The sequence below is a fragment of the Strongylocentrotus purpuratus genome, unplaced genomic scaffold (assembly GCF_000002235.5).
Source record: "Strongylocentrotus purpuratus isolate Spur 01 unplaced genomic scaffold, Spur_5.0 spur5_scaffold_1, whole genome shotgun sequence".
In the NCBI taxonomy this organism is placed as follows: Eukaryota; Metazoa; Echinodermata; class Echinoidea; order Camarodonta; family Strongylocentrotidae; genus Strongylocentrotus; species Strongylocentrotus purpuratus.
In genome coordinates this window covers 187,280-199,963 of record NW_022145594.1, presented here as the reverse complement: position 1 = coordinate 199,963, position 12,684 = coordinate 187,280, and the positions used below count along the sequence as shown (strand labels likewise).

Here is a 12,684-nt window from a genome sequence, read left to right as displayed (position 1 = left end):
TTGTTAGGTAAAGGCATAATTGAAATTTTCATGCAGAATTGGTAAAAGTTTGCCTCTTAGATGAATAGTGGATGCCATTGTAAAGTTTAAAGGAAGAAAGATTACTTTCATCATATGAATCATTCTGTAACATATTTGAATTGTAAAGGGCAAATATGACATGGAAAATGTCATATTGAAAAGGGCACTATATATATATATGTATACATACTAGCGTATCACCTTTAATCAGCTGGAGATTTGACAATTCTGTGTGAGTACTATGATATCCAAGAGATAGTAAACTTGATCAGAGAAGCAATTCATGACTTGTACATGTATGTGATTGTGGACCCACAGGATCAGTGACGCCCTTGAGAGGCTGAAGGGTCCAAAAGAAATGATGATCAGTTATGAACTCACAACAGTGCAACACTCCTGCATGCTTCAAAGCTTCTTCAAGCACATCACTGAAAGGTGGAAGAGGGCATTAATGACAATATTTAATCTGATATTCCATTCACAGCTAAATACGACAAGCTGCCGATTTAGATAATATGCAAAATATTATAATTACTAAAAGTTGAGGTGTATTATGTCTGCCATGCCATGGTGAGGATTCTTTAAAAAAAAAAAAAATCTCTTTTTACACTTTGTATTTTTATATCTCATGTCTCAGTATATCATTTATTTGCAAGGTAATTTTGATGGTTTAATTAAATGCATTAAGAGGCTTTCATTGATACAAACTTATCATAATATATAGTTTTCACTTATTACTGCATAATATATGCCTCTTGTCAGGAATTGAAGTGAGACTCTCAATTTGACTCGAGGTTTACGATCAGCTGATATTTGTAAGTGTTAAATTCAACAACATCTGCTTTTTATAAGGTCTTGCACAGATTTCTGAACAAATATATGATATTGATTTTATACAAAATGTCTTCTTTTTGTATTCATTCGTGTGTGATTTTTTGGGGTATCACGTGACCAAGGGTACTACGGATCAATCTTTAATTAAAACTGCAGAAGCGGTTCACTATTTTAGAGGCGAAATTGACGAGTTTGGAGATAGCTTTAATTCATTTTAATAATAGTCTCCGGCCTTCTTCACAAGTGAGTCCGCAACACCCTGTAAAATATTTGTAATAAATGGAGATGGTCTGTATGCAAGCTCGCCCTTTACCCATTTCCTCCATCTCTCTTCCTCTCTCTCTGCTCATCTCTTATTGTCAGTCTGTTTATACTACCTTCTCTCCTCTTCATTGAAAAACTCTCGATGTCTATCACTCCATCATTCCCCTCATTTCTCTGTCGCTCAATCTCTCTCTCTCTCTCTCTCTTTGTCTCCCCCTCCCTTCAACCCATTCCCTTTTTCCATCTTGTTCTCTTAATAATTACATGTAAATGTGTTTTCACTTTGGCGTTTGTGTTTACGTACATGTGTGGACATTGGTAAGTGTCTTTTGTGTGGTGTGAGTGTGTGTGTATTAGAGGGGGTAGGGGCAGAGGCAAAAGATTTGTGAAAAAATCGTCAAAATTAATGTTAAACCAACACAAAAATATCAGAATGGGAAACAGTGGGGGTTTCGACCTTAAAAGCCGTCGCACAGTGGGCCAGGGAGGAACCAAAGTGCGCCAAAACTCATGTTTGGGGATTTATTTTTTATAAATCCAGAGGAAATGTTTGGATTTCCAGGGATTTTCGTTTAAATTTTATTACCAACATTTTCTCTGATGTCTAAGCTTTAAGTTGATACCAGATTTGGCTGCCCGATTCTGCCCGTTATTATGGTAGAGCCGTTTTCCTTGCAACATTGCCCCGAAAAATGTGTTTATTTTGGTCCGCGGTGTCAGAACAAGTGTCACGCACCCCCTCGCGCCGTGATTTATGACCACGAATCCTTCATGATTCAGCCGCGGACCCCCAAAACCCACATTTTTCGGGGCAATGTGGCAAGGGAAATCGGCTCTAACATAACAACGGGCAAGATCGGGCAGCCAAATTTGGTATCAACTTAAAGCTTAGACATCAGAGAAAATGGTGGTATTAAAATTTAAGCGGTACACCGCGGAGATCTAAACATTTCCTCTGGATTTATAAAAAACATGGGTAATTAGTCCATTTTTCCGTGAATTACCCTATAATATGTCATGAAGATTGTGTTTCTATCAATTTTAACCCATTCATTCAACGAAATGAACTATCAGGAATATGTGAGAGCAATTTCATATCAATAACTTAAAAACTTCATTTTGAATTGAAAGATTTATAAAATAAGTCACTTTTGCACTAAAACTGTGAATATGTAGGATTTTGCTGTTTGAAGTAGTAAATTTATACCCTTATTGTGCATACCGGAATTAAATATTTCACTGAGGTATTCCTCTATGTATTACCTTTCAACTGGGCAAGAAAAATATTGGAAAACAAAAATCACCCAAACCTAGTTTTGGCGCACTTTGGTTCCTCCCTGGCCCACTGTGCGTCGGTGCGGCCGACGGGGATGAAGGGGTTAAAAGCGGCTGGCTCCTTCTCTCTTTTCCTTGTCCCCTAACCCTATACGTCATGTCTTGTTGTATCCCCCGGCAGTATGCCGGTGGGGTACTTTGGATTCAGCAGCGTTACGCCGCCGCCGCCGCCGCCGCCGCGTCATATTCTTGTGTGCGCTCTAACTGCCTTATTCCTTGATGGATTTCTTTCAAATTATTTTATGGAGGTTTATCTTGGTAAAATCTACACACCTATAACTTTTGATGATGCTGCCCTCAGTGTTCCGTCTTCTATAGGGTAAAATGCCATATTTTTGCGGATGGTTTGTGTGCGCTCTTTAGGCCACATTTCTTAAGGGTTTTTGTTCAAATTTTGAACGAAGGTGTATCTTGGTATAATCTAGAAGCCTATAGATTTGGGTGATGCTGCCTCCAGTGTCCCGTCTTTTATAGGGTCAAAGATCATATTTTGGTGGATGTCAAGTGTGTGCTCTGCTGGTAATATATTACATGACAGATTTCTTTCAAATTTTGAAAGGAGTTATATCTTGGTACAATCTACACTTCTACACTTTTGGGGGATGCTGCCCTCATTGTTCCGACTTTTATATGGTCAGAGGTCATATGTCATATGCTCTAACTGCCGCATTTCTTGACGGATTTCTTCAAATATTGTATGGAGGTGTGCGTGCCTTAGTACATTCTACACATATTTAGGGTTTGGTGATGCTGCCACCTGTGTTCCGTGACTGTTATAGGGTCAAAGGTCGTATTTTGGTGGCTGTCTTTTGTGCTCTCTAACTGTACATTTCTTAAGATAATTCTTTCAAATTTTCTACAGAGATGCATCAGGCGCGGATCCAGGATTTTCCAATAGGGGGGGGGGGGGGGGGGGGGGGGGGGGGGGGGGCCGGAAGTTTGAAAATTGCGCCGACCGTTTTTTTCAAGGTCATATTAGAAGCACCATACCATTACAATTTTTGACATTTTCATCGGGGGGGGGGGGGGGCTATAGCCTCTTATCCGAAAAAGTAACTTTCTGGTTTCACAATTCGGCTAGTGAGCGAAGCGAGCGAGCAACAATTTGAGCAAAATATGTATTTTGTGAAAGTGTTATTTATAACCAAAATAAACGAGAAAAGATATCAAAAAATCATATGCGGGTAGCTCGCTAACCCCCCCCCCCCCCCCCCCCCCCAAAAAAAAAAAAAAAAAAATGACGCGCGAAGCGCGGAAGCTTTGACCTTTCATTAATTATTAGAGAAAGAAGACGATTTGTTGTACCATTCTCGACTCTTAATCCTTCTCTGAATTCAGTTTTCCCCCTCCCGCACAAAGCGCGGAAGCTTTGACATTTTATAGTTTAATGAAATGATTAGAGAAAAAGATGATTCGTTGTTCCATTCTCGACTCTTAATCCTTCTCTGAATTCAGTTTACCCCCTCCCGCGCAAAGCGCAGAAGCTTAACGTTTCATTAAATTATTAGAGAAAAAAGACGATTTGTTGTACCATTCTCGACTCTTATTACTTGACTGAATTCACCCCCCCCCCCCCCCCGCGCCTTATTTTTTCGTACCACGGCGAGGCCGGATTCCTGTTTTATCATGAATATTCATTAGGCAGGGTCGGGGAAAGTCTCGATTCTCTTAAATATTCATATCGAGGTGGGAATGCACGACGCGCGCTATACTCGCACAAAGTGAGAAGATTTAGTTCACGGAGAATGCATATGGGTGAGTAATTGATTGAAATATCAGTAGATTAAGAGAATTTAGTCATTAATTTGAAAAAGCTGTAATTCGTGATCTACTGTAATTTCTTTTCATTTTGAGACTGTTCTCTACAGATTTGTGGGGAAAAGGCTAGGAAAATATTTCTCTTGAAATTGCACTTTGATTTTCATCGTCGTGAAGTAGTTTGACTGCGGTTTGCCTTCATGTCACCCTTTAGAGCCCCGGGGTTCCGGCAGGCCCACGTTGGGGAATTTCGGTGCTCATCTGCATCAAGATAAAACTTTCTGATCAGGTTTTATTCCAAATTTGATCGTCATCGTGAATCTAATTCACCAATCATCCATTGAATTTAAATCTAGATTTAACGTTACACCTTAAAATATCTATGAAGTATGATTTCTTTAATAATCCAAGAGGGTTAATTCTTGTTTATATCTTTAGTAGATGTCGACTCTGTTGGCTATACTAGTATTAGATGTCGACTCTGTTGGCTATACTAGTATTACTAGTATAGCCAACAGAGTCGACATCTACTAAAGATATAAACAAGAATTAACCCTCTTGGATTATTAAAGAAATCATTCCTATGATTATTTTAAGGTGTAATACTATTACTAAGACTAAGTGCTATCCGTTCGCTCAGTTGCATCATTGGTGCGTGTCAACTTTTAGACCAAAATTGTTTGTGACCATGGATAATCAAACGGCTCCAAACCATATTTCATTTAGACGTAAACCTGGAACTTATTAATAAAAATATTCAAAAACAAACAAACTAGACCTAGGATTCATTTATTTAATGTTCAGATGTTGTGTGTGTCCAGTGTGCTTGTCAAGTTGTCATAACTTTTCTAGATCTAGACCTATATTAAAGATTTTTTCTTCTCCAAAGTGTGCAGTTCATTTGATAAATCTATTTTTTGTTGGACGTTGTATAAGAGAAGACCCCTAGGGTAGTCGACAATTATGTTTACTTATACGCAGAGGCGGCGGAGCCTTTTGGCGGAGCAACTTCCAAAGTGGGGGGGGGGGGGGCACCAACAAAAAGGGCACTTTCTTGAGAAAAGGGCACCTTCAGAGGGAAAATATACCATTTTTTGACATTGGTATATACCCCTATTTTGTGATTACATTATCAGGGATGATTTCAATATTTGTTTCTCTTAATACAGCATTTAAGATATTGCTTAAGTATCATACTTTGCAGTTTTTGGCTTGCAGTGCGAAAAATTACATCTTATAAAGAGGAAAACCCAATCCTGATGGGGTTATATAAGCACAATCTCATAACGGAAGACTGAATAGATCTGTGATAAGTTACATAATTATAACGTCTATAACTATGGGCAAGCGTAGCGAGCGAGCTTTGTGGGAAATTGCTTTTAGTCGCTTGAAATTAGGGACACGTTTAATGATGAGAGGAAAAGGGGACACTTATCGAAAGGGTTAAGACACTTATCAGAAAAGAAAAGAAGCATGTGTCAAAGTACAAAGGCTAATTTTCAGAGGTGAAAATAGGGCACTTCTTACACCTAAACAAAGAGGCATGCACCAGGGATGATAAGAACATGGGCATTTGTCGACGGAAAAGAGGCACCCATCAGATTTTGATAGGGGGCATTTATAAGCAGTGAAAAGGGGCATTTATGAAAAAGGGATAGGTTCTTTATAAGAAAGGAAATAGGTTACATATCATTGTTAAAAGGGTAATGAGAAGGGGAAGTGGCTCTTATTAAAACGAAAAAGTGGCACATGTTTAAATAAACGGGGCACTTATCAAAGACGAAAAGTGGTACCGGTAATTATGATAAGGGGTAAGGGTGCTTATAAGGAAAAAAGGCATTATATAGGAAGGAAAAGGAGGACGTGTCAAAATAAAAGGGGCATTTATAAGAGATGAAAAGAGTACTGACTAGGAGGGGAAGGGGTGCTTGTCAAAGTAAAACAAGTATCTCTCAGAAGTGAATAGGGTCATTTACAAGAGATGAAAAGGGGCACTTAAGAGAATGAAAAGGAACTATTTTCATAGATGAAAAGGGGCATTTATGAGAAGGGAAAGGGCCTATTTTTAAATGGGGGCACTTATAAGAAAAAGGGGCACTTATTAAAAATGAAAGGGAGCACATGTGAAGATATAAGGTGCGCTTATCCAAGTTAAAAGGGGTAGTTATTAAAAGGGGAAGGGGCACTTTAAAAACTTAATAGGGGCACTTGTCAGAGTAAAAGGGGCACTTTCCTATGTAAAAAGGGGCACTTTTCGTATGCAAAAAGGGGCACTTTTAGGGTACTTGACCAAATGGGAGGGCACTCTGCCCCCCCCCCCCCTCTCGGAGCGCCGCCTCTGCTTAAATGGTATGTAGTCCACCTCTTCTTGTTATAATAAACTAATTCTACTTAGTACTGCTTCGTGTTCATAGGCCATAGAAACCACTGTTTGATGCACAAGTTAAATCTTCCATTTAGTTTTACTTTGTACTGTGGTTCATTAAATAGGAATGTTGATTTCCACACCATATTAAAATAAGGCCAACCATGACATAAAAATATCTATTAATTTGAATTATGCTAGATCTATTTTATTTTGTTAAGGAGAAAGGGATGCCTTGATTGTCGTATTGATTTTCTTCTTCTTTTTGTTCCAAAAGATTGAAACTGAAGAGCTGGAAGGAGGACATTACAACATCTCTTATATTTGCAAGATGAAGCAGAAAGTCCCATGCATGTACAGTTATCAGGTTATTTAGCACACACATATTAAACGACCACCTATTAATTCACTCAAAAGGAAATGGAACTAAGTTGACATTGCAAGCATATATAGTGGAGGGTATATTTTATTCTAGTTCTGCACCTAGTATACAAATATTGATGTCTTTTCTTTCTATGTTTACAAAGGAAAATTTGTCCTTATTTACAGGAGGTCCTGTGTCTAGAAGAGCCATATCAAAGCACATTGTAAGCACTACATGTAGGGTATACACAGGACCCCTCATTTTTTTTTTGTAAGGGGTACTTTCACTTCTTGAGCAATGAAGATGAAGAAGAACACAAAATAAGATTGATAAAAGTCTGTTTATAGGATGTATTATGGTTGATATGTATCCATCAGTATCAGTTTTTAATTGAAGTACATGTACCTACTTTGTTTTCTCTCATGTAGGATGATGCCTCTCTACAGTGGATGATGAAGGCATGCTGGCTGGCAAACTCAGGAGAGGAACAAAGAACAGATGTTGACGGGATCATATCTAGAGATGCGGGCCTACTACACTTCATACGAGCAAGTGTGCTAATATACATGAAGGTACCCCCAATAAATTTTTGTGGAACAAATGTCATGGAGAAAAGTATAGATCTGAAACAGATATTTTTCATTGTCAGTTGACTTGTAAAAGAATAATTGACTTAATATCACAATTGTAATTTAGATTAAAAATTAAATGTCAATATAGATGAAATATAAGTCTACATTACGTATGTTTCAGTAGCATTATTTCCAGGACATTCGCTGGTCAAAGTTGTTTAGTCATTTTATGTCCCATACTTAACCGAGTATTATTCAATTACCGGTATGAGCACGAGTTGTATTACATTGTATTACTTATTTCATACCTTGTCTGATCCGAGCTCCAGCAGGCCTATCGTCTTAATGGGATCATCAGTAATAATTTAAGATGCGGTCAGTATTTAAACTAGTCTTGTACAAAAAATAGTTTAGGTTTGCCCACTAGAACCCCAGTGAATTTCAGTCCTTCCTTTTTCTGAGCAGGTATCAGGGTGTATGTTATTAGTCATTGTTGATTTTTTTTATATCTTATTTCATTTTTCCATTCAACAGACTTGGGTTATATTTTTTTCTGAAAACTAGGCTACAACTTTAGTGATGGATGCAGAAGATATCTACACGAGACTACGTCTTAAAGATGCCACCCTCATATAATGAAAGAGGACAATAGAGATGGGTTTAAACTGGAATATTTACATGATATTTATTTGTTATTTGTATTATATGTTTGTAGAATACTACATTCAATAAAGCTAATGAAGTTTATCATCTTGTCGACTTTCAAATAATTAAAGATAACTAATCCTCAACGAATAAACATTAAAATTCTAACAATGTCAACTACCATCTTATAGGATGAAACTGAGGACTGGGCAGAAAGATTCTCCTTCAAATTTGATTGATAAAGGTCTATCAGTCTATATCAAAGATTGAATTAATCAATGATATTTTGATTATAATTATACATGTTAAAATTCATTTACCTCTATGGACTTCTGTATGGGAAGTTTTGTAGATTATGAAATTATTGCTACTTCAAGTATTGTATGTAAGAAGGTTTGAAAGACAACACTCTAAATGCATTAAATATGGAAACTGCTAATCCTCATTGCCTTTCGTATCCAAACTGGTAGCTTTCATAGAATCATGTTCGATGCTTCCCAACTAAAGAAAACAGGGAGTGGGGGGGGGGGGGGGGGGGGGGCTTGCTATCCTCTTATCTTATCCTCTGTACAAATATGATTATATGTTTATATTAGAAGGATTTAGAAAGTGAAATTTTGAATTATAGCATTACTGTTGGTAGAAGTAATGGCAGTGTCGGGAGGGGGGGGGGGGGGGTTCCTGGTGAAATTTACGGTATGCCAATGTCAAATTAATAAAAAAGAGAAAACTATTCTTAATAATAAAAATTATACAGTACATGGGCCTCCTAACAAAAACCCTGGTACCACTGTTGTGTTTTGAGTGTTGTTTTTTTTTTTTGGGGGGGGGCTGGCAAACCAATTACAAATTTCCAGTGTTAAATTCAAATTTTTTCTATAACAAAATTATGTCAATATATTGTAATTAAACAATGTTTCACTTTCCTTTTTTTCAAGTTAGATATTTGAATAAAATGATTAACATAATTTCCGGTTTCTCTGGCCTTTACATTAAAAATGTTTTACTTCTAGCAAAGCTCCTGGAAAGGCTGCAAAAAGGGAGAGTGAAGAGAATGAAATTGAAATGTGGACAGTAATGGAGTGAATATGGAATGTTTGATGGTAGTTGATAACGAGTGAATGCAAATGAGTGGCAACAAGTACGACTGAAAGTGAGACAGAAAGGAATTGCAACAGGTTGCTCAGTCAAGAGAACAAACCTTGCAGAAGATAGTTTTCGAAAGACAGAGAAAGAGAGAAAAGGGGAATTATAAAAAAAAGGAAAAGGGGGCATGTGTCAAAGGGGCATTTATGAGAAAGGGTTGGGGTTGGGGCTCCTATTAAACAGGGAAAGGGGCACATATCAAAAGGTAAAAGGGCACTTGTTAGAAAGTTTAAGGGGACGCGTGTCAAAGTAAAAAAAATGAAAGGGCTTTTATCAGATATCACAAGGGGCACTTATGAAAATGGAACAGTGGCACTTATTATGAAGTTAAAGGGGCATTTGTTGAAGAAAAAGGGGCACCTGTCAGATTTGAATAGTGGGTAATTATCGCCAGGGCCGTAGCCAGAGTTTGGGGGGGGGGGGCACATACATGTAATTGATCGACGTCCTGGGGAGGGGTCAAAAAGAGTTCAACCGATCTTGGATTTTTTTTCTTCAATGTATGTGAAAGTATGTGTAGTTTTCTCTCGAGTTTGTCTCATCATGCGTGGGATCTGTGGGTGCTGGGGTTCCTGCAGCAACCCTGTACATGGATTTTCTTCAGTGGGTGCATATAACTCGTGGACTTCACATTGTAAACCTTCAAATGATGAATTATCATCGAGTCCCCCACCCCCACCCCTTCCCTCATTATCTTAGAAAGAAACCAAAGAGAACTTTTAAGAGAAAAAGAGAAAGGAAAGGAAAAAATGGTAGCTAGGCCTAAACAAAAACAAGAGGCAAGATAAAAGAAAACAAGATTGAAGATATGGTATCAATATTATCTTGCTCCTTTCCCTTTTTCTTTTGTCTTCTTTTCATTTCAATTTTCTTGCAATTTATTTCTTTCTTCCTTGGTATCTATTCCGTATTCTTTTTTTCTTCCATTCATTTATTATTTATATATATTTTACTTTTTAACTTTGTTATTCTTCTTTCTAATCCCATTTTTCTTTCTTCCTTTTCTTCCTTATGCAGTTAAGTGAGCATAGATCATAGAAATAATTTAAGTGCAATACACAAGCATTTTATTTTTGATAAATGTCTGTATGTAGGCCTATTCTTGTTATCTATTTTATACAGTTTATAATACTGTATCACATATTCAATACCATAATGCAACCTCTGCTTGTAATATTTAAAAAGCAAACCTAGAACTGATTATTTACCAATTCATGAAAAGAACTAGACTCCCATTAATCTCAGAAAAGTAGGCCTAGGCTACTCACAAATTGCCTATCAAGACTCTTACTTGAAATATATGCTATATATCTTGTCTACCGGTACTGACATTTTGGCATTTACTAGTAATTAAAAACAGCATTTATGACTGTATTATCTAAATGACCATGACATTGCTTTTCTATGTCATATTATAGGCCTGCCATTAATCCAACGTACTTGTTACACACGATATTCGATGCTGCGCTAGCCTCTTGTCGATGCCCTCGCGCTGTTGGAGTCTCTAAATTCTGACGAGCGAAGCGAGTCAGAGAAACCGAGGCGCTTGCGCGGAGGGCCTCTTGACAAGTGATCTGAATTTCTTATGTTTTACTTTGTTTGGCGAATATTCCGACCCAGCAGAGTTCGGTGAAAGTCATCCAATCAGAGAGAGCTACTATGACGTAATATCTACCGCTCTGTGCGAATTTCCTCCGTGAGAGCGAGACTGGCCGCCTAGTAGTAGTCTGCAAGCACAAACCCTGGTCAGTCGTAAAAGAGAGTGTGCACTATAAGACTACCATATGCCACGTACTATAGCTGCTCCTGACCTATATTGGTACAACCAGTAGGTACCAGTAGATAGCTGGGCTAGGCTTCTCTCAAGGCACAATGATTTTTTGATAAAGTGTCAAATTAGGGTCTGTGCTTGCAGACTAGCCTAGTTGGGCAATCCCGAACACACACGTACACACACACAATCGCTGCGGTCTAGACATGCATAATTCAGTAGGAAATCGGGTCTCATGAATATATAATTCAGATCACTTGTCAAGAGGCCCTCCGCGCAAGCGCCTCGGTTTCTCTGACTCGCTTCGCTCGTCAGAATTTAGAGACTCCAACAGCGCGAGGGCATCGACAAGAGGCTAATGCTGCGCATGCCTCGATCATACATGAATATTCAAGAGAATCGAGACTTTCCCCGCCCTGCCTAATGAATATTCATGATAAAACAGGAATCCGGGCTCGCCGTGGTACGAAAAAATAAGACGCGGCCCGGCCCCCCTCTATTCAATAACGTTTGCCAATGAGCCTTCTGAAATGTCCCCTAATCTCCCGATTACAGTTTTCTCATATTTGTCGTTATTGTCACTTAGCGCCATTTCCTTGCCTTTCCCCTTTCTCACCGACTTTTCTTTTCCCCCACCCCCCTCACCCTCTGTTATCTAGGGTACGCACATGTATGTTCCCTCTCTTTGAAAGCACCCCTCTGTCTCCGGTGTGTACAGTCAGTACGGGCCGGATTTTTGTGTATTGCGGGCCGGACTTTGTTATCGGAAATTTAGGGAACACAAATTCGGTCCGTCCGACCCCGGAGTTGGAGGGAGGGGGGGGGGGGGGGGGGGAGGGGCTGTTTATTTATCTTTTCTCGTCTATTTTCTTTTCTCTTCTTTTTTCCTTTCTCTCCTCCTTTCTTTTCTCTTCTCCTTTTTTTTCTCCTCTTCTCCTTTCTTTTTTTCTCTTCTTTTCTTCCTCTTTTTTTTCTTCCTTTTTTTTGCGCCGCCAATAGGGGGGGGGGGGGCCGCGGCCGTTTCGGCCCCCCCCCCCCCCCCTGGATCCGCCACTGATGCATTATACTCTTATCTACACACATATTGGTTTGGTAAAGCTGCTCCTATCCTAGTCTTGACAATAGTCCGATCCACTAGTGGCGATCACTATATCATCCTTTTGTTTCAGAGGGGGGGGGGGGGGGCGGACGATATCTTTGTCCCTCCTTCGAACATAAGGATGACACAAAATCGCTGCCACTGCCGGGGGATACACCCGCATTGCGCGGCAATACAGATTGCGATATTTCTAGTTTGTCCTGTATTCTAGGGGCTATTCGTACTTTCTCATTTTCTACCTCCTTCATGGATTCTAGGACAATCAGCCCCCTCCCCCTTCAGAAAATTACCAACAGGGAAAATTACCCCCCGTTGACAATTACCCTCGTTGGCAATTACTCCCGGAGGATAACACCCCCCCCCCCCCTCCCCGAGGACAATTGCCTCCGAAAAAATATTATGCTTTCATTAAAACCAACTTATTATAAAGGGTGGATTTCCATTCTAATGGACGGGGGTGGGGGGGGGGGGGGTGGTAATTGTCCTGAAACTTAGTTCTGGGAAAATTAC

At 39.1% G+C, this 12,684-nt stretch overlaps 1 long non-coding RNA gene across 1 annotated transcript; it reads left to right on the top strand.

The window, feature by feature from the left end:
- Nucleotides 1-4,050: 4,050 nt before the first annotated feature.
- Nucleotides 4,051-7,401, top strand: LOC115920707. Its single transcript, XR_004062480.1, has 3 exons — nucleotides 4,051-4,209; nucleotides 6,855-6,931; nucleotides 7,370-7,401. It is a non-coding gene; the product is annotated as an uncharacterized LOC115920707 (long non-coding RNA).
- The last annotated feature ends 5,283 nt before the right edge of the window (nucleotides 7,402-12,684 follow it).